This window comes from Euprymna scolopes, chromosome 13, assembly GCF_053919585.1.
Source record: "Euprymna scolopes isolate OS-2025 chromosome 13, ASM5391958v1, whole genome shotgun sequence".
Lineage (NCBI taxonomy): Eukaryota > Metazoa > Mollusca > Cephalopoda > Sepiida > Sepiolidae > Euprymna > Euprymna scolopes.
This window is the reverse complement of record NC_136494.1, coordinates 72,798,385-72,819,577: the sequence shown is the minus strand read 5'-3', so window position 1 is coordinate 72,819,577 and position 21,193 is coordinate 72,798,385. Positions and strand designations below refer to the sequence as shown.

General features: G+C 31.3%; 1 protein-coding gene and 1 pseudogene across 1 annotated transcript in view; one reads left to right on the top strand and one right to left on the bottom strand.

Moving 5' to 3' along the window:
- The window catches only part of LOC145292069 (corticotropin-releasing factor receptor 1-like), a 670,744-nt gene that overhangs the window by 224,793 nt on the left and 424,758 nt on the right, over positions 1-21,193 (top strand). The window lies entirely within an intron of this gene.
- LOC145292407 (5S ribosomal RNA) lies at positions 15,769-15,885 on the bottom strand (annotated as a pseudogene).

The following is a 21,193-nucleotide window of genomic DNA, read 5'->3' as shown; positions in this document are numbered from 1 at the left end:
CTCTGGAAAAGTTACTTCTGATTAATGTTTAGCATTAAAATACGAAAACGAAGAAATTTTATTAACCGTGGTAACCTTTCTTCAATGTTCTGTTGTTATATCTGTTGCCTTTGTTGTTCTTGTTATCGAAACAATTTTTCTGTTGCTTTCTGCTGGTGGCCCATCTGGACTTCCATCATCTGAACGATAATAGCCTGGAAATAACTCATCTGTTCATTTTTTAAACTTTTTACAAGGACGAAATTTATTTACTCGGAAAAAATCTTTTCCTTTATTTGCAATAGCCGCTGTAAATTTACTAATCACAGTTTAATGTCGTACTTTGAATACGGTTCATGCTTTTTCTCTGAGGATAAAGAAAAACTATTTGATTAACGGTCTTACAACGAAATGTTTTTAACTTTATCATCCAGGTGTCCGGCAAAAGCGATTTTTGATTATACCCGGGTACTGGATATGACCTTAAACTATATCCAGTGGTGAGGCCTCAGCTTGTGAGCTTTGGGGAGTGTAGAGCCACCCTTTAATTGTCATTGCTCCCAGGTCCCAACTATGGGTTAAATAGAAACCGACTTGAAAACAACAAATATATTCTATTAAAAAAATTTTTCTTCAATCTTTGGATTTGCATTAAATAACCTGAAAAGGGTTGATATGCCGTAAACCAACCAACCAAGCAACCAACCAACCAACCAAACAACAAACAACATGAATTTATCGTTTATATTTTATACGGATTTATATAAGGTATTTTCGTAATGCCCGTTGTTGTCAGATAGTTTTAGTGAATAAATGCCGGTGTAGGTTTATTCGAAAACGGGTTTATTGTTGGTGGAGATACTATGTTGTAGTTTTATTGTTGGTGGAAATACTATGTTGTAGTTTTATTGTTGGTGGAAATACTATGTTGTAGTTATGCCATTTATGGATTTCAGTTTCTCATTAGCAGATTTGTTGTTGCCCTGAAAGTTTACTGAGAAAGAGTGAAACACGAATATAGTTTAGAAAAGGTATTTATATTTACAATACAGAATACACAGAGAACGATTGTTAAAGTATTTAATGCAAATATAGCGAGTGACTCTCTACAGTAGTACCTATTGGTATGTTTATAATATAGAAGAGTTCATATAGTGTGTGTATGGGTATGTCTCCACAACATATATATATATATATATATATATATATATATATATATATATGTGTGTGTGTGTGTGTGTGTGTATGCATTAATTACAGAATTTTGCTCGTATGATGTGAAACCTTCTAAGTAGTCGGTTCTTGCTTTGCGCTGAGGAGATACCCTGTTGTGCAAAAGTCTGATACATGAACTGTGATATAATTATATGCCATTATTAGGGCCGAAACAATTGTACGCAAATTGTTACTAATAAAAGACTAATGTTTTGAAAATGAGTAATTATACCGGGGCCTGTTCCTTGTAACGTGATACTTTAAGAAATATGTATTTATATTTAAGAAATATTTATAGCTCTAGTATTGCACTATTGAGCTATCTAAAGGTAAAAACCGAGTGTTACGCAATTATATGTCACTAGAAGATGTACCCGGCGTTGCCCGGTATTAAACGCAACGTTAATTCCTAAAAATTAAGTGTAAAAAAAAACAACAAAAAACAAAAACGGAAGAAACTGAGGTGTATATATGCGAGTGTTATGTTTTTTCTAAACTGTTCACTAATTGTAAGTAGAAAAATACTTGAGCTGAGATCGAAGCCAAAACCTAACGACAGCGAGTAAAGTACCATAACCATCAGGCCAGCTTGGCATGATCTTTATAAAGTGTTTTCAAACCTAATTATTCTTAGCATAATGTGAACGATTAACGCAGTCGTGAAACAGTTGACAGAAAAAAAAATCCAATGATCGCTAAGTACCAATTTTCCCATTTGACCCCTTAACAGCCCATCTGTCCGTATGAAAACCGATTAAAAGGTTTTCCACCTGTCTGAATACTCTATATACAAAATTTAAAGTATGTAAATCAAAATTCTTTTACTATATAGAGAAGTGTTCTTACACACACACACGCACACACACGCACACACACATTCTCAGTTTTATAGATATACTAGATTACTACGCTTAAGTTACAATTATATATATATATATATATATATATATATATATATATATATATTAAAATATATTAAAATATATTAAAATAAATTCTGTTTACAGAAACAATTCATAACAGTCGCACTGTTTGGTTAATTCTTATTATTTCCAGAAGTAGTAATCCCCTTGTGCACGTACTGACTATTCTCCATCAGAAGGCTGCATAATTTGACAATTATTAAATGATTACCGTATATTTCGGCATATAAGACGACCCTTAAAGTTAAAACAAAACATCTTTTAAAAACCAATATTTTATAAGATACCGGGTGTTGCAATCTCTAGCCTTGGCTAAACAAACATGGTTTCCTGATTTAGCAGTCGTCTTATACAACCGATATATGATAAATTTAATAAAATTTTCTTCAATTTTGTACCTCGACTTATCTGACGGTCGCCTTATGCGCTGAAATATACGGTATTCGCATTGAACTTCATCACAGTCCAATTCTGAACTGGTATAAGATGGATGGCAATACGCAGCTCACATAAGACACTAATCCCTCATAATCGCCAGATGGATTTAATGGATTGAGGTTGAGATCTGAGATCATTCTGAAAAGTTAATTGCACATTCTCTTCGGTTAGTCAAATCCAACAAATTAAACGTGCATTAGCAAACGATTTCTAGAATGCTTCTAGAGTAGGATTTAATGAAGTGGACACCAATGCGTGTGACGTATACCTCCACTTCTTAAGGAATATCTAATATCTCCTATGTCACAACCAAGTAAATACGTGGACGTTAATAAACATACCTTCTGTCTCTGACGTTCTACCATAGAAATCCTTCTTGACTGAGACAGTGGATTCTACGGTCTTCTCCAGGACTGACCTTTCATTTGGCAGAACGACATAAATAAATAAATAAATAAATAAATAAATAATAATAATAATAATAATGATAATAATAATAATAAGACGAATAGACCATTTTCTTGTGCTGTTGCCATTGCTTTCTTTGCTGACAGCGACGGGATGGTTGTGTGCGTTATAGCTACGGATCTTTAAGGCCCATTGCTCTCTGATTTATCGTTGATGTTAAGACATTCGCTACACGTGATATTCACGTCACAAATTTCCAATCAATTGCTTACCCCTATTATCTCTCTCTCTCTCTCTCTCTATCTCTCTCTCTCTCTTTCTCTCTCTCTCTCTCTCTCTCTATTCTAACCATGTTTTGTCGCATGTGTTTCCAGTAAACGGCAGAATAAATTGACATTAAATTAAATCCCCGATTTAATAACCTCGGTTCTCCATGTATATGTTAACGTTCAACGCGAATCTGAATCACGAAGAAAATACTAACGAGCAAATTACTTATTATTTTACATGCAGACTGAATACTTGTGTCTACTATGTTGGAATTCAGTTGGTTCTATAGCATCACTTTTATTTCTGAATGTAAGCGAAGTTCAAGTGGTATCACCTGTAAGTATCTGACTCAAAAATGCCAACAAAAATCTAGTTGGTTAATAGAAAAAAAATCGATCGTAACGTCTTAATTAATAAGAAATTACGTTTTCCTGGACCTTCTTCATCATCTTAATTTTCAAACCTGTGACGTAAAATTTTCTGTCAATCAACCTCCAAAAACAAAAGAGTATGATTTTTCTATTACTTTTTTTTTATATCTCAATCAAGGCATATTGCATCTTGGAACATAAGGAGTTACTATTAGGGATCCCATCTATCAGGGATATCTGAATACTTGAGCAGTGAAATTTCTTATCACATTCCATTTAAAGTTCTGCATGTTAGTACAGTCAGGGAAGCAAGGAATCGGAAAGGAATTACGAAGTCTAGCAGTCCGAGATTAGAAACTATCACATTTGAGGGCTTTCCGGCATCTAGGGACCTCAACAGTGAAGGGGTTGGCTTTTGTTGTATGTCGGGTTAACGGGCGTATGTACGTCGAGGAAGCATAAGTGCTGTGAGTTTATTAGCGTACATTCCATAGAAGTATTTGCAAAACAAGCACAGGGATGCGACATTGCGGTCGATAGTGTTGGACCTATTAGATTGAGGCTATTTTTTTTTATTCTGTCTAAGAGTGAAAGACTACTAGCAGATCTACCAGCCTATAAATTGTAACAATACTCCATGCAAATTGTAGCTTTATAAAGATATAGGATGTCCTCTGTAATTGATATATGATGATAATAACTGTTATGTAATTGATTTATGATGATAATAACTGTTATGTAATTGATTTATGATGATAATAACTGTTATGTAATTGATTTATGATGATAATAACTGTTATGTAATTGATATATGATAATAACTGTTATGTAAGTGATATGATTATAATAACTGTTATGTAATTGATATATGATAATAACTGGTATGTAATTGATATATGATAATAACTGTTATGTAATTGATATATGATGATAATAACTGTTATCTAATTGATATATGATAATAACTGTTATGTAATTTATATATGATGATAACTGTTATGTAATTGATATGATGCTAATAACTGTTATGTAATTGATATGATGCTAATAACTGTTATGTAATTGATATGATGATAATAACTGTTATGTAATTGATATATGATAATAACTGTTATGTAATTGATATGATGATAATAACTGTTATGTAATTGATATATGATAATAACTGTTAGGTAATTGATATGATGATAATAACTATTATGTAATTGATATATGATAATAACTATTATGTAATTGATATATGATAGTAACTGTTATGTAATTGATATATGATAATAACTGTTATGGAATTTATATATGATGATAATAACTGTTATGTAATTGATATATGATAATAACTGTTATGTAATTGGCGTAAATGATATGAGAAATTCTAGTGATTAATAAGAATTGATGAGAAATACGCAATCATTCTGGAAAGTAATTACTATTTTCTAAAATATTTTCAGTTATTAACTTTATTTTCTTCCACATTCTTCCGGTTTGAGAAGTCAGAAACACCAGTTTATATAACGCATTCTATAGTACTTTAAACCAAGGTTATGTTATCTGCAATCTGCACGGCGTGGTTTGTAAATATAAAACACGTTTTGTAAGACAAAAGAGTTACATCATTTTAATTATGCTTTTGTTTTGTGCAGTTGTAGCTAGCGAAGTTTACCAAAATAGAAAATGCTGAAAATGGTTTCTGCGCATGTATACCTGCGCATATATGTTTGCGCACACATTCGCCTGAATTAATAAAAACAAATTACAGCATTTTAAACAAATCAGATGCATTTTCCTTAATTTATATAAATTACAATTTTGATTCACCATGATTTCTATAAAAAAGCCAGCGTTTCTGTAGATTCGAACTTGGCACACTCAAGTTTTCAGCCCGTGACGTTAACCACTTAGGTACCGTCACCTTCTTTAAACTGACCGAAATCTACGTTGCTTAACTTTGGTGATCGGGTGAGAAACGGCGTTTACAACATAATGCTTACGATTTTCACGTACCTGGTTCCAGAAAGAATTAATGGAAAAATGCCAACAACAAAATCAAACCTGTCAAAAAAGTTGTATTTCGTTGATTCGCACGAATTTACATTTTATGAGCTGTGTCGGTTGCTTCACTTGTCAATATATTGATTGGTCTGCCACGTTTTAATTTGAAGTAATATTCTCGTCGGACTGTATCAATGTTTCACAAAGTAACGGGCTTTGTTTTTATTTGAATAAAAGAAAAAAAAAGAAAGAAAAAAATAAAAATAAAAATAAACCTTATTAGATAAATTTGTAGATTTAATTAATTAATCAGTTAACTCAATAAACTAAATTAAAATAAGTTTATTTTATTCAAAAAGTTAAAAATTAAATAAGTTATTTCGGATCAATTACTTTTCAAGGACCACAGAAAAATATAACTTTCCCAAAACCAAACCCAAGTTTCCGAGTTACAGCCAAACAACTCAATTTTAGTATCTGTGTATTTACAGATGCCACGCACATCGAAAGTCAACTAGTATAAATACAAAGTCATCTCTTTCATTTTGCTTATTTTCTGGGGTATTGTAACCTAATTGATCCGTTATTTTGTTATTTCATTATTTCGTTATTACTTAGTGCGTCATTTCGTTAATTTCTCCATTATTTCGTTAGTTAATATTTCTATTATTCCTTACCTCGTTGTTCCCTTGTTCTGTTAATCTTATATTCCATGTCAGTTTTTTTTTCGATATTCTACTAGTCCATTATTCTGTTATTCCTTAATCGGTTGGTATTTTGATGTGTTCAAAATTGGTTTTCGAGATATTTCATGAAATTACAAGACCATAAACTCAGAAAATTACTGGGCAACGTTTTTAGGGAACCCTTTTTTAATGGGGCTAAAGATAAACCCAAGATAAAAAAGTAACATTTATTTTACAAACATCTAAAATTTATTTCATTAGTATTTTTACTAATGGAACTACATTCATTAGTTTCTACCCAAATCTGACAAAGTTGTAATTAATGACTAGTTACATTATTCAAGTAGGAGTAACCACAGGGGAAGAAAGTCATGCTTTACTTATTTTTTTCATACTTTCCTGAAATCTTACACCAATTTCTTTAATACATTGATATAGCGACCAATAAATTGAGGTTTTCTTTGATATCTCATCCGAAAGCTCACAGCAAAATGAAAATATTGTCAAAAACAATATCAACTGTGCGTTTCTTATTGATAAATAATAAAACACAATAAACAATTAAAACACCTCCAACACACCGCCCATGCTATATTTATATAAATAAAACTGTAGATGTATGTATGTGCATGTCTGTAAGTAAACTCTTAAACTACTGATCACATAATGTTAAAATTAATAGGAGATAGTAATCATACACCAAGGGCGGTTTATAACGATCGAAATCTTTTTGTATCGCTGGATGAATAACGCGTACACAAAATATGGCGGCAATTTGAAATGCAAAATGTTCATTGTGTCAAGCATGAATGAATTTGCGAATGCAAAAATAATAGAAACATGTCGACAAGTTGAAATGTTCATTTCAACTTGTCGACAAGTTGAAATGAACATTTCAACATGTTGAAATGAACAAGTTGAAAAGAACATTTCAACATGTTGAAATGAACAAGTTGAAATGAACATTTCAACATGTTGAAATGAACAAGTTGAAAAAAAACATTTCAACATGTTGAAATGAACAAGTTGAAATGAACAAGTTGAAATGAACATTTCAACATGTTGAAATGAACAAGTTGAAATGAACATTTCAACATGTTGAAATGAACAAGTTGAAAAAAACATTTCAACTTGTCGACATATTTCTATTACCTTTGCATTCGCAAATTCATTTATGCTTGAAGGTATTTAATTTTAAACCTTTCTTATCTATCTGCTGATAACTCAAACGGTACGGAATGTGACTAGAGCGTTAAATATTTTGGTTTCGATTTTAGCTGATGGCACTTAAGTAGTTTTTTTTTTTCAAACTATGGAAGTCAGTGCCATATATTAAGTACAATATAATATTCAATAAAGAATTGGCTCTCATTATTTGGAATTTTCGGAATACTGTACTCATCTTGAGTATCATTTTCACAACGTTTCCGGAGATGTAACCTCCGATCTTCTTCAGGTGTATCTTGTCGAACTCGGGAATTTGGACAGAATTTCGAAGAAACTCTTTATTTACTTCACGGGTGTAGCATGCTCTCGTTTTGTCAGCCATGATTGGATAGAGGTTGTAAGTAATTCGCAATTGTATTTTTAGGTAGCGCACACTGAAAATTTTACCTTTAACATTCAGGAGAATATCACTTTTACAGTTGATTTTTCCACGTACTCTAACCACTACGCCACGGATCCTTGCCAACTAGTCTGGTACGACTTTTGGGGGCTTAAAATGAAACGTTGTGAAAATGGCTCTCAAGACGAGCACAGTAATCCGAAGATTCCAAATAATACGAATCACCAATCCTCATCTAAAAAATTTCAGAAACGTAGAACTAGCTTTGTTATAATACGAAATCTACATGAAATAAAATATATTTAAACGTATTTTACGACCGGGCAACGTCGGGCGCACCCCCACGCTAGTTCCGAAAAAATCTTGCTGATAAGATCTGTTTTTATATAACTGGGGTCTGGTAGCTGGGAAACATGTACAAAGCACGTCAACTGTTTTTTTTTTTTTTCATAATAACGTTGTTGATTGATCTATTAATGTTTTTGTTGATATCGCAAATGTGTTTTATTCTTTACATATATGCCTCGTATTAAACACTTCCCTCTCTAGCTACACCGAAAGAAATACCCCGTCTTTCTGTTGATGACTACGTATATCTCCTGCTTCAATTGAGCACTGAGCAAATGGAGATGTAAATTTAAATATTACATATGACATGGCTATGAGATTTAAATAAAATAAGGAAATGGGGAGAAAGATGGAGAAGAAAGAAAGAAAAAAAAACCGAATGACACAATAATATAGCAATCATAACAATGTCACGAAACCCTTAGATAATTATAATAAGGCGCAGATTCCAAATGTGAAATATTATTGTTAGATTATATAATTTACTCTTTTCTTTAGGATTCTTTAATTTTACATATAAAAGTTGATTTTTATTAATTTCACTTAATCTATTTTACTTTTTAATAAAAAAAGTAATTTGATTTGATTATACGAAACCATTTCATTGAATAATTGAATTTCATTCTCATTCCTTAACGATGTAATTTATCCACCCCCCAAAAAAGTAATCGGCAACGAACAAAAATGTATAAAACAAAATGAAAATAACACAAAATCGCGTTGATTTCATTTCAGCATATCGTTTCATATGTAAAACTTTGCTAAAGCATCTAAACATCAATTTGACAGTAATAGTAAAATTATTATTATTATTTACATTATATAGGGTGTCTAAAAAGTAACTGAAGGGTTTTGAATTAAAATAGATTCTTTATTTTTGATGATATCTTTCTGTAATTTTACTGCAATCTGACTAAAACATTAAGAAATTTAAAAAGAATGCAAAATTCAAACAATCTTTATTCATGAAAAATCATATCTTTTAAATGTTGCCTATTTTCAGCTTTGCAAATTTCTGCTCTTTCCTAAACATTATTCATGACAGATTGCAGAATCTCTGGATTGCGATTTAACCCCCTTATTTCGTTCCTGATGTTTTTCTTCAATTCTTGCAGGGTTTGGGGGTTTGACATTTAGAGATCTTCCAGCTCTCGGAACGAAGTAAGGGAGTTAAATTGCAATCCAGAGATTCTGCAATCTGTCCTGAATAGTGTTTTGGAAAGAGCACAAATATGCGAAGCTAAAAAGGGGCAACATTTAAAAGATATAATTTTACATGAATAAAGATCATTTGAATTTTAAAATAAACTAATATAATACTAATTTTATATTATAGAACGTTTAACTCACGAGAATTTGTCAAGAATGTTACTTTTTAGAACAAAATCAAAGCAAATAAAATAACAGAAAACCATGCTAATTTTATTTTATATAAAGTTTAACGCACGAAAAGTTAACATATGTTCATTTGAATAGAATCAAAGCAGATAAAATAATACAAAATCATTTAATTCTATAATACGTTGGAATCGCGATCAAATTGATCAAAGCAGATAAAATCAAACAATATAATACTAATTAATTTTTTAACAATATTTAAACCATGAAACTTTGAAAACAAACATTTGTCAAGAAATTGATCAAAGCAGATAAAATAACACAAAATCATATTAATTTTATTCTATAATACGTTGGACTCACAAAAATTTGTCAAGAAATTGATCAAAGCAGATAAAATAATACAAAATCATATTAATTTTATTCTATAATACCTTGGACTCACAAAAATTTGTCAAGAAATTTATCAAAGCAGATAAAATAATACAAAATCATATTAATTTTATTCTATAATACCTTGGACTCACAAAAATTTGTCAAGAAATTGATCAAAGCAGATAAAATAATACAAAATCATATTAATTTTATTCTATAATACGTTGGACTCGCGATCAAATTGATCAAAGCAGATAAAATCAAACAATATAATACTAATTAATTTTTAAACAATATTTAAACCATGAAAATTTGAAAATGTTACTTATTTACACAGAATCAAATTAGATAGAATGCCACAAAATCATATTAATCTATTTTATATAACCTAATAATATCTCATTAAAATCTTTCAAGAACATCACTTATTTGCACATAACTAACGCAGGAGAAATAACGCAAAATCATACAAATTTAATTTTATATAACATTTTACTCACAAAAATTTGTTAAGAAATTTCTTTATTTGCACTGAATCAAAACTGAATAATAAAACAAACTCATATTAGTTTTGTTTTATATAGCACTAGCGAGGGGTACCCGGCGTTGCCCAGGTGTTTGGAGGTGTGTGTGTGTGGGGGTTTAAAAAAGTAAGTATGAGGATCGAACCCGAACCGTTGAGGCAAAGTTGTAAATTAAATTGTGAAAAAAAAAGTGCGACGTTAACGATTACCCCACGGCGAGATGCAAACGAAAGCACGTTTGAATTTATTTAATTACTTGGATTTGGCAGGTGCCCATTTTAATGAGGTCAAGTTTGACTGCGGGATATTATTCATTTACTGCGGAACGCTTTTTTAATTTTTATTTTCCCGAGATGTTATAGGAAAAAGACTAATCCACATGCGGCGAGCGACAAATGTTGAATATTTATCTTCCCGAAATTGAGTAAATTAAATGGACAGGCGAACTTCGTTGTTAACTGTAAGATATTACGATTTATATGTGATATAAAAAGTTTTAAAAAGTTGTCAAGCGACCGACCGCTTCTCTGAAAGAAGCCTTTTGTAGACATAGAAAAAAAGCGAACATACATACATACATACATACATACATACATACATACATACATACATTTTCGCTTTTATATTTATAGATTTAACTCACGAAAATTTGTTAACTCGTATTTGCACAGAATCGAAGCGGATAAAATAACACAAAATCGTATTAACTTATATAATATGACGTTTTACTTACGTGTTAAGAATTTTACTTATGATTTACAGATTCAAATCAGATAAAATAGCAGAAAAATCATATTAATTTTATTTTTATAACGTAATAATAACGAACAGTTGTCAATAATCCTACTTGTGTACACAGAATCAAAGTAGATAAAATAAACACAAAATCATATAAATTTTATTCTATATAACGTAAACACACGAAATCTTTACAAGAAAGTTACATATTAACACGGAATCAAAGCAGATATAAAAACACAAAATCATACTAATTTTTTTATATAACTAAGAAAATTTGTCAAAAATGTTACTTACTAGCACAGAATCAAAGCAAAAAAATAACACAAAATTGTTTTAATTTTTTTATATAACATTTAACTCATGAAAATTTGTAAAGAGTGTTACTTATTTGTACGAAATAAAAGCGCATAAAATAACACAAAATCATATTCATTATATTTTATAAAACTTTCAATTCAAGAAATTTGTAAAAACTGTTACTTATTTGCACACAATTAAAGCAGATAAAAAATAAAATGACACTAAATCACAGTTTTATTTTATAAAACATCTTACCCACGAAAATTTGTTAGAAATTTACTTATTTGCACGGAATCAAAGCAGATAAAAATACACAAAATCATATTTATTCTATTTCATATAACGATTAACTAAAGAAAATTTCTTAAAATGTTATTTATTTGCACAGAACCAAGGCAGATAAAATTATACAGAATAATACTAATTTTTTCATATAACGTTTTACTCACGAAACTTTGTTAAAAATGTTACTTTTATGCACCGTTTCAAAATAAATAGAATAACAAAAAATTATACTATTTTTTATATAACGCTTAACCAATGAAAGTTGTCAAGAATGTTGCTTATTAACACAGAATCAAAGCAGATAACATAACATAAAATAATATAATTTTATTTAACTCACGAAAATTTGTTAAGAATTTTTTTGCACAGTTTCGAAGCAGATAAAACAATACAAAATCCTACTAATTCTGCTTTTTTATAACAAACGAAAGATTTCAATAATGTTACTTGTTTACACAGAATCAAGCAGATTAAATAACATATGGTCGTATAATTTATTTTATATAACGTTTAGTTCACTAAAATTTCACAAGAATTTTACTTATTTGCACAGAATCAAAGCAGATAAAATAACAAAAAAATCATATTATTTTATTTTATTAACCCACGAAAATTCTCCGAAATGTTAGTTATTTTCACAAAACAAAGCAGATAAAATGTCAGGAATACATGCTAATTTTATTTTATATAATGTTTATATATATTTCATTGTATATAACGTTTAACTCACGACAATTTGTCAAGAATGTTACTTATTTGTTATTAGCACAGAATCAAAGCAAGTAAAATAACACAAAATCATATTAATTTTTTCTTATATAATTTTAAACTCACAAAAATTTGTAAACAATTTAACTGTTTTGCACAGAACAAATAAAATAACCCAAAATCATATTAATCTTATTTTATATAAGGTTTTACTTACGAAAATATTTTAAGAATTTTACTTTTTTTTGTACAGTATCAATCAGATAAAATAGCACAGAATAATATTAATTTTATTTTATATAACGTTTTACTCACGGGAATTTGTCAGAAATTTAAACTTAATTTACACAGCATAAAACCAAATAAAATAACACAAATTATATTAATTTTAATTTATCTAACGTTTAAGTCACGAAAATCTCCCCCAAATGATACGGTTTTTTTGCACATAAAGCAGATAAAATATATTATTTTTATTTTATATAACGTTTTACTCCCGAAAAGTTGTAAATAATTTCACTTTTTTACACAGACTCAAAGCAGAAATAATTAAATAAAAAATTATAGCAGGAATAAAGGTTGGAAAATTGTATTTTTTTAGTTATATAATTCAAACTGATTTTCAATTTTACAGCCATAATATATTTTTGCGCTTATAATGTGATTGTGTTTATTTCATTTAATTTTCTTGTACCTTCTAATATAGTTAATTAATTTGGATTTAATTATAAGGGCGTATATCATTTAATTAGAAAATGTCAATCCACTTTAATGGTTTGATATTTTCTTATGGGGAAATCCATTTTCATATTTCATGATATGATAGTTGACATTATGTATCGATCATTACACGTGTTTTACTAATGCACTCTAAATAGAATTTCATGAAATATATAGACATAACTATTAAGAACGATGAATAACTACGTTTTAAAATATTTAATGAATCCGGACAACAAAGTTCACTGTATTTATTTATTTATCACTAAAAGGCAATTATATATATATATATATATATATATATATATATATATATATATATATATATATATATATATATATATATTTAAATATTCTTGCAAATGGATATATATATATATTTAAATATTCTATGCCTATAGATATCTTTAATATAAAGCTGAATGTTTGTGTGTATGTGTGTGTGTATGTGTGTGTGTCTGTCTGGTTACGAATAGGCTCCTATGTGGTTGACTATTTTTAAAAACATTATTTCATATAATAGAATATGATAGAAGATGTATCGAGATACAGGAATAGGTATGTTTGATCTGACAGAACTGTGGTTCATTAAAATTGTGGGGCTGCGTTCGCGCCTGGTCCACAAATTATGGAAATAAAAAATTAAAAAATTAAAAAAAAAAACGTTTACAAGTGTTTTTGGTATAAATGTACATAAGAATACTTTGATAAGTATGTTTTAACTAAAATAGGGATGGTATAATAAAATTGTGGGGTCTGCGCTCGCGCCTGGCCTTCATAGAATTGAAATAGGCACCAATTTTAATAAAGACATTTCATATCAATCTGCGTAAGTATACTTTGATAATTATGTTTCAGTTTGAAGAAATATGGTATAAAAATTATGTAGTGTTCGTTCGCACCTGACCTCCATAGAATGGGAATATGTCACAAAGTTTAACAAGGTTTTTTAATATAGATCCACAGAATATTGTGATAAGTGTTTCAGTGTGAACAGGTATTGTATAATAAATTATGGGGTTTATCTATTTTATTTTTACTTTCATCATATTTTGCTTTAGTTTTGATACCACCAAATTCGATACTATCTCTTTACAACCCTTCCTTTTCATAACCTATCATACTTTCATAAATCAGAGTTCATTTTCTGTAGGCTGTTTTTGAACTCAGTCAACGGCGGGTACTTTTGCTAGTAAATATATATATATATATATATATATATATATATATATATATATCTGTGTATATATATGCATATATGTACATATACTTATATATATATAAATATTCTGTGTAGCTAAAATTGCGATACATATTTTTATGACTATATATATATATATATATATATATATATATATACAAATATATATGGATATATATATATATATAAATGTATATATATATAAATGAATAACAGTATAATTACATTTCAAGATCTTAATATTTATTTTTCCTGCAATCAGCTACTCTAGTATGTTAAAATTTCAGTACATTTTACGGATCCGTTTCATTATGAAGAAACAAACGGTGTTTATTATGCCAATGCCTACCTTTTCATGCATATACTCTTAAGAAAAATGAGAAATTCGTGTCTTAGATAGAAAACTGCGTGACAATATATTACTGCAAGAGGGAAAATTATAAAAAAACTCATTGTTTTTTCATAATGAAGCGGATTTATAATATATATATATATATACATATATATTTACACAGGAATCACCACTTATTAAGGCCCGGAGGCCACTCAATGATAAGTGTTAATGGGTATGCATTAGTCAATGTGATTATAGCGTAGTAAAAATAAGTAGTAGACATTTTGTAAATTGGGTTACTTAGGGGGGGGCGGTTCATCAAGAACTTGTTTACGTTCATTTGAAGACAATCAAATTGTAGTACGCTGGAAAGCAAGAAATCGGAAGGGAGTTCCACAGGTGTGCAGGTGTAAGAAAGAAGCTTTTTTTGTGGAATCTACATTTAGGTTACGGCACAGAAAGAGATGTTGGAAATTATTGATAGTGATTTCGGCTAGACGAGTATATTTCGTGACAGTTTGGCGAGGGGGGGGGCATAGATTGAAGCTCAGATGAGCACTTGCCATTAAAATAACGATAAAGCAGAGACAGGCTTGCAACGTCTCTTCTGTGGGAAAGATTTTGCAGGGAAGAGAAAAGGACACCCCCCACTAAGCTATGAGGTGTGTTTTGAACACTGTCAATGCAGGATCAGCTGCATCTAGCAGGTCCTGTCCAGGTGTGGCAAAAGTACTCCATCGTTGTCCTTACATGGCTTTTTATGCATATTTATGCATAGAGAATTGCACCAGCAGTGAAATATCTACTGGAGCGGTAGAAGGTATATATATATATATATATATATATATATATATATATATATATATATATATATATAAAGGCTTCCTCCAGTCTTGACAGACTACGGATACCCACTGTAAGGGTGCCTGCGCGTGAAATTTGTGTGGCAAGAGTTGCGCAATCTCCAACCACGCCTCTCCTGAGTCAACATACCAGTGGCAAGTTCAGGTACAAGACGACTTGAAACAATGCCGAGGTGAGCGGAGAGCACATACAGCGCCTAGAATTCCCAAATGGTCACCCATCTGGTATTAACAAGGCTCAACGTTGCTTAACTTCGGTGATCTGACGAGAACCGATGTGTCAACGTGATTATGCCGTACATTAGACATGGTAGACAAGGATTTTTGTGTCCAGTCGAATACCCCTTTCGTTCCACAAGCGATGGCGAAGATTTCCAAAGGCAGAAGTGGCCTTAGCAATCCTGTTGACAATTTCATCATCAAGAGAACCACCCTGGTTCACCTTGCTACCAAGGTAAGGAAAGGACTTGACATTATTGATATCATGACCGTCGACTTTCAGCTTGCGCGCAAGAAATCTATACTCTGGTGGATTTTGCTTTACGCCTTCAACTTGTTTTGGAGTAGGGTGTGGCTGATGCACTACCTCAGTATCATCAGCGAAGAGCAAGTCGCGAATAATTTCGGTGCGAAGAAGAGTCTTGGCCTTAAACCGTTGATGGTTAAATAAGCCACCGGATGACCAAAATTGAAACTTGACACCAGTGTCCAAATCATCAAATGCATGTTTCAGCATTAGTGAAAAGAAGAGCGCAAAGAGGACTGGCGCCATTACACAATCCTGTTTGGTCCCATTCGTAACATCAAATGGATCAGACATCATACCATCTGAGACAATATTGGCCTTCATCCCCTCGTGAAAGGAAATGATCACGTTCAGCATGTTTTCTGGAATACCAAGCCTTCTTAACACTTGCCAAAGAGCATCGCGATTCACAGTGTCGAAGGCCTTCGTCAGGTCAACAAACACCATATACAATTCCTGATTTTTCTCACGGACCTTTTCTGCCACCTGACGTAAGGAAAATATCATGTCAATGGTGCCGCGACCCGACCGAAACCCACACTGGAACTCTGGATACACCTCATCAACGAGACGATTTATGATTCGGTTTAGAATGAGCCTGGCCAGAATCTTTCCTGCAATTGAAAGCAGAGATATCCCCCGATGGTTGTCACAGACATTCTTGACTCCCTTATTTTTGTAGAAATGCTTGATGCAGGCAACTTTGTAGTCCTGTGGAACTCGGCCTGCTTTCCATATCTTTACAAAGAGAGCATGGAGCTTTTTTACCAGCACATGCCCACCATGCTTATACACTTCAGGCGGAATTGGATCCTTTGGTGATGGGGACTTGCCAGAAGCAATTTGTTTGATGGATTCCCATACCTCCTGATAAGCAGGTTCCAATGACAATTCTGGAATATCTGGATTCTGAGGAATAGAGGACACGACATCGCCGTCAATGACAGATAAGGTGTTTAAGACAGTTTCAAAGTGCTCCTTCCAACGATTGAGAATATCTGATTTATCAGTCAGCAATGCCTCTCCATCGGCTGTGCTTAATGGGGAAGCACCACTTTTCTGAGGACCAAATACCTCTTTCAGACCATCATAGAAGGCTTTCGTTTTCTTGCTGTCAGCAGCTCCCTGCAGTGCAATTGCCTTATTGTACCACCATTGTTCTTTCATAGCTCGGAGAACTCGTTGTACCTCACCTTTACACTTTTTGTAGGCCGTGTGCTTCACTGTTGAGATTTTGTCCTTAATCCAACATTTGTGAGATGAGTGCATTTGGTTAATCAGTGCTTTAACTTCATCGTCACTTTCGTCAAACCAATCCTGGTGTTTTCTTTTCGGTATTCCAAGGACTTCTACTGCTACAGCTTGAGTTGCTTCTCGCAATGCTTTCCAAGAAGATTCAACATCATCAGTTACATCAACACCATCAATGTTTTCATCAAGCTTATTGGAGAGCTCAGTTCTCTTTTGCCTGGATTTAAGAGACCGCACATCAATGCGTTTGAGAACTGTTTATCTTGTAACTCTGTGGCTTCGCACATGCAACGACAGTTTAATTCTGAGAAGGGCGTGATCCGAAAGATAGCAAGAAGTGTGGAAAGAGCGAGTGATTTTGAAGTCACTCATGTGCTTCCGCTTTGTTATGACGAAGTCAATAAGATGCCAGTCCTTTGAACGAGGATGCATCCATGTCGTCTTCCGATGCACAGGTTGTTGGAATATGGTATTGGTAATACAGAAGTCAAACTCCCTACAGATTGTAAGAAGTCGTAAACCATTTGCGTTTACCTTGCCCATGCCATGCTTACCAAGTACACTGGTCCACGACAGATGGTCACTACCAACACGAGCATTGAAATCGCCAGCAAGAACGAGTTTATCATGGTGTAGAACTCTGGAGAGGACATCACGGAGGGTATCGTAGAAGTTATCCTTCTCCTGATCTGAACTGGCTAACGTTGGGGCGTAACAACTAACTAGCGTCACCCTGGTGTTTTCTTCTAGCTCTAGGGAAAGAGTTGCCACACGATCAGATATGCCTTTGGGCAAAGACGATAAGGACTTTACCATCTTGGACTTAATGGCAAAACCAACGCCTGATTGGCGGGCTTCATTTTCTGCCTTTCCTGACCAAAAGAAATCATATCCACCTTTTTTCTCTCGAAGTTGAGAATTGCCAGGCAAGCGAGTTTCACATAAGACAGCAATGTCAACATCATACCTCTGTAGCTCAAGAGAAACAAGGGCTGTCTTGCGTTCGGGTGCAGCATCATTATCCTGGAGGGTACGGACATTCCAACACCCTATTGAGAGATTCTTTGTTGAGTTTTTTTTTATCGTATTCTATTGTTCTGACTGCGCAACTGGATAACCAGACAGCTGCAGCGGGCTGCCAAGTTAAGTGATGAGCAAGCAATTTTTTAGGGCTCCTTTTATCGCTCCCTCCCCACCACACGGAAAGCAGTGCTATCCCTAAATAGGGCTGCTTTGTCCTTGATGGAGGACACGAGCAGCACAATTGCTCACAGGTTTGTGCTAGAACGGCCATCTACCATCAGCCGCCACTATGCAGAGATCCGGCTGAGGACTTCCAGTAATATCCTTTACCTGTCCCCGTCGCTTTCACTCCATCGCCAGTGGACTTCTTGCAGGACAGTGTGAGGCTTTCATAATGAAATTACGATAAGCTGTCAGAAACCCACACAAATGACTTGATTTAAATGGTGAAGGCTCGTGTAGGACCATCCACACTTTTCGGAACTGCTGATTAACTCACTCGGTGCAAACCAATTGCCACATAACAAGCAGACAACAGCCCTCAGGTGTGATGTAAGAGTTTCCTTCTCTTAGTGGTATAACCGCGCCCCCAGACACCAACCTGGTAATTTCCTTGTACCGGCGCTAATACACACAAACACACACACACTAAAACACACACACACAAACACACACACACAAACACACACAAACACACACACACACATACAAAGTAGCTTTTATATAAGAGTGGAGATGAAGATAATACCATTAAAATAATCTTATAACTTCTGGTCCATTCAAATATGCCGTTTATTTAAAAATTCCTTGGATTGGGAATGTCGGTCAGTGTTTGGGTTGAAGTCTGTATCTACTTGTTTTCGGTTTATTGTATTGCATTTACTCTTTTGTGTGTGTCGAACCTTCATTTCCTTTGAAGGGTGGTTAGCCTTACATCACACAAAGTAATGCAGTTTATGAATTTAATTGCCAGTGTGCTATTAGCTATTTAGAGCGAACCACCTTCCATTTGCAGATACGCATTAAACAATATACCCCACCAGAAATTAAACTACGTAAGCCATGTCTTTTTCGTCCCTCTTCTACCTTGGACTCTGCTATTAGTCGACACCTCCTTGAAACCCCAGCTTCTGCCGATGTATATAATGGAATGTTTTAGAATCGTTCACCGGGCTTACTCTCAAATTTATTTAAGGATTTTGGAGTCAGTCTTGATTCTTTCACGAAAACACATAATAATAATAATAATAATAATAATAATAATAATAATAATAATAATAATAATAGTTATTGTTGTTGTCGTTGTCGTTATCATTATTATCATTATCATTATCATTATTATTAATGTTGTTGTTTATTCATTTATTATTATAAATTATTTATTTATTTATTATTATTTATTTATTATTATTTATTTATTATTTATTAATTAGTATTTATTTATTATTTATTTATTATTTATTTATTTATTATTCATTATTATTATTTATGTATTATTTATTTATTATTATTTATTTATTTATTATTTATTTATTTATTATTATTTATTTATTATTTATTAATTAGTATTTATTTATTATTTATTTATTATTTATTTATTTATTATTCATTATTATTATTTATTTATTATTATAAATTATTTATTTATTTATTTATTATTATTTATTTATTATTATTTATTTATTATTTATTAATTAGTATTTATTTATTATTTATTTATTATTTATTTATTTATTATTCATTATTATTATTTATTTATTATTATAAATTATTTATTTATTTATTATTATTTATTTATTATTATTTATTTATTATTTATTTATTATTTATTAATTAGTATTTATTTATTATTTATTTATTATTTATTTATTTATTATTCATTATTATTATAAATTATTTATTTATTTATTTATTATTATTTATTTATTTATTATTTATTTATTATTATGTATTTATTATTATTTATTTATTTATTATTTATTTATTATTTATTCTTATTATTTATTTATTATTATTTATTTATTAATTGTTTATTATTATTTATTTATTCATTATTTATTATTATTTATTTATTATTTATTTATTATTTATTCTTATTATTTATTTATTATTATTTATTTATTAATTGTTTATTATTATTTATTTATTCATTATTTATTATTATTTATTTATTATTTATTTATTATTATTTATTTATTTACTATTTATTTATTATTATTTATTTATTCGGAGGTAACAGTTATATTTTGTTGCTACAAACAGCGATCTGTTTCAGTCAATGAGACTTAATCAGGCGACCCCGAATCATTCGGCGCTAAAAAAAGGAAAGGAAAAAATGAGAGAAAGAGAGACAGAGAGAGAGAGAGAGAGAGAGAGAGAGAGAGAGAGAGAGAGAGAGAGAGAGACAGACAGACAGACAGACAGACAGACAGACAGACAGACAGAGCGAAAGAAAAAGAGTAGGGAAAAAACCCAAAAAACCGAGGCCCTATCGCTAGTATAAAACGCCAAGCGTTTATAGACTCACAGATACATATACACATTGATACATATTCATAAACATACATGTATATGTATATATATATATATATATATATGTATATATATACACATACATATATATATATATATATATATATATATATATATATATATATATATATATATATATATATATACAAACATATACGCACGGACATACATAAAAACGAACATACGTACACAAATACATGCATACATACATATTTATATATATTGTACCTATTTACTATGCCTCCCCACGGGACAGAGTTAGACACCAGGGTCGTTTT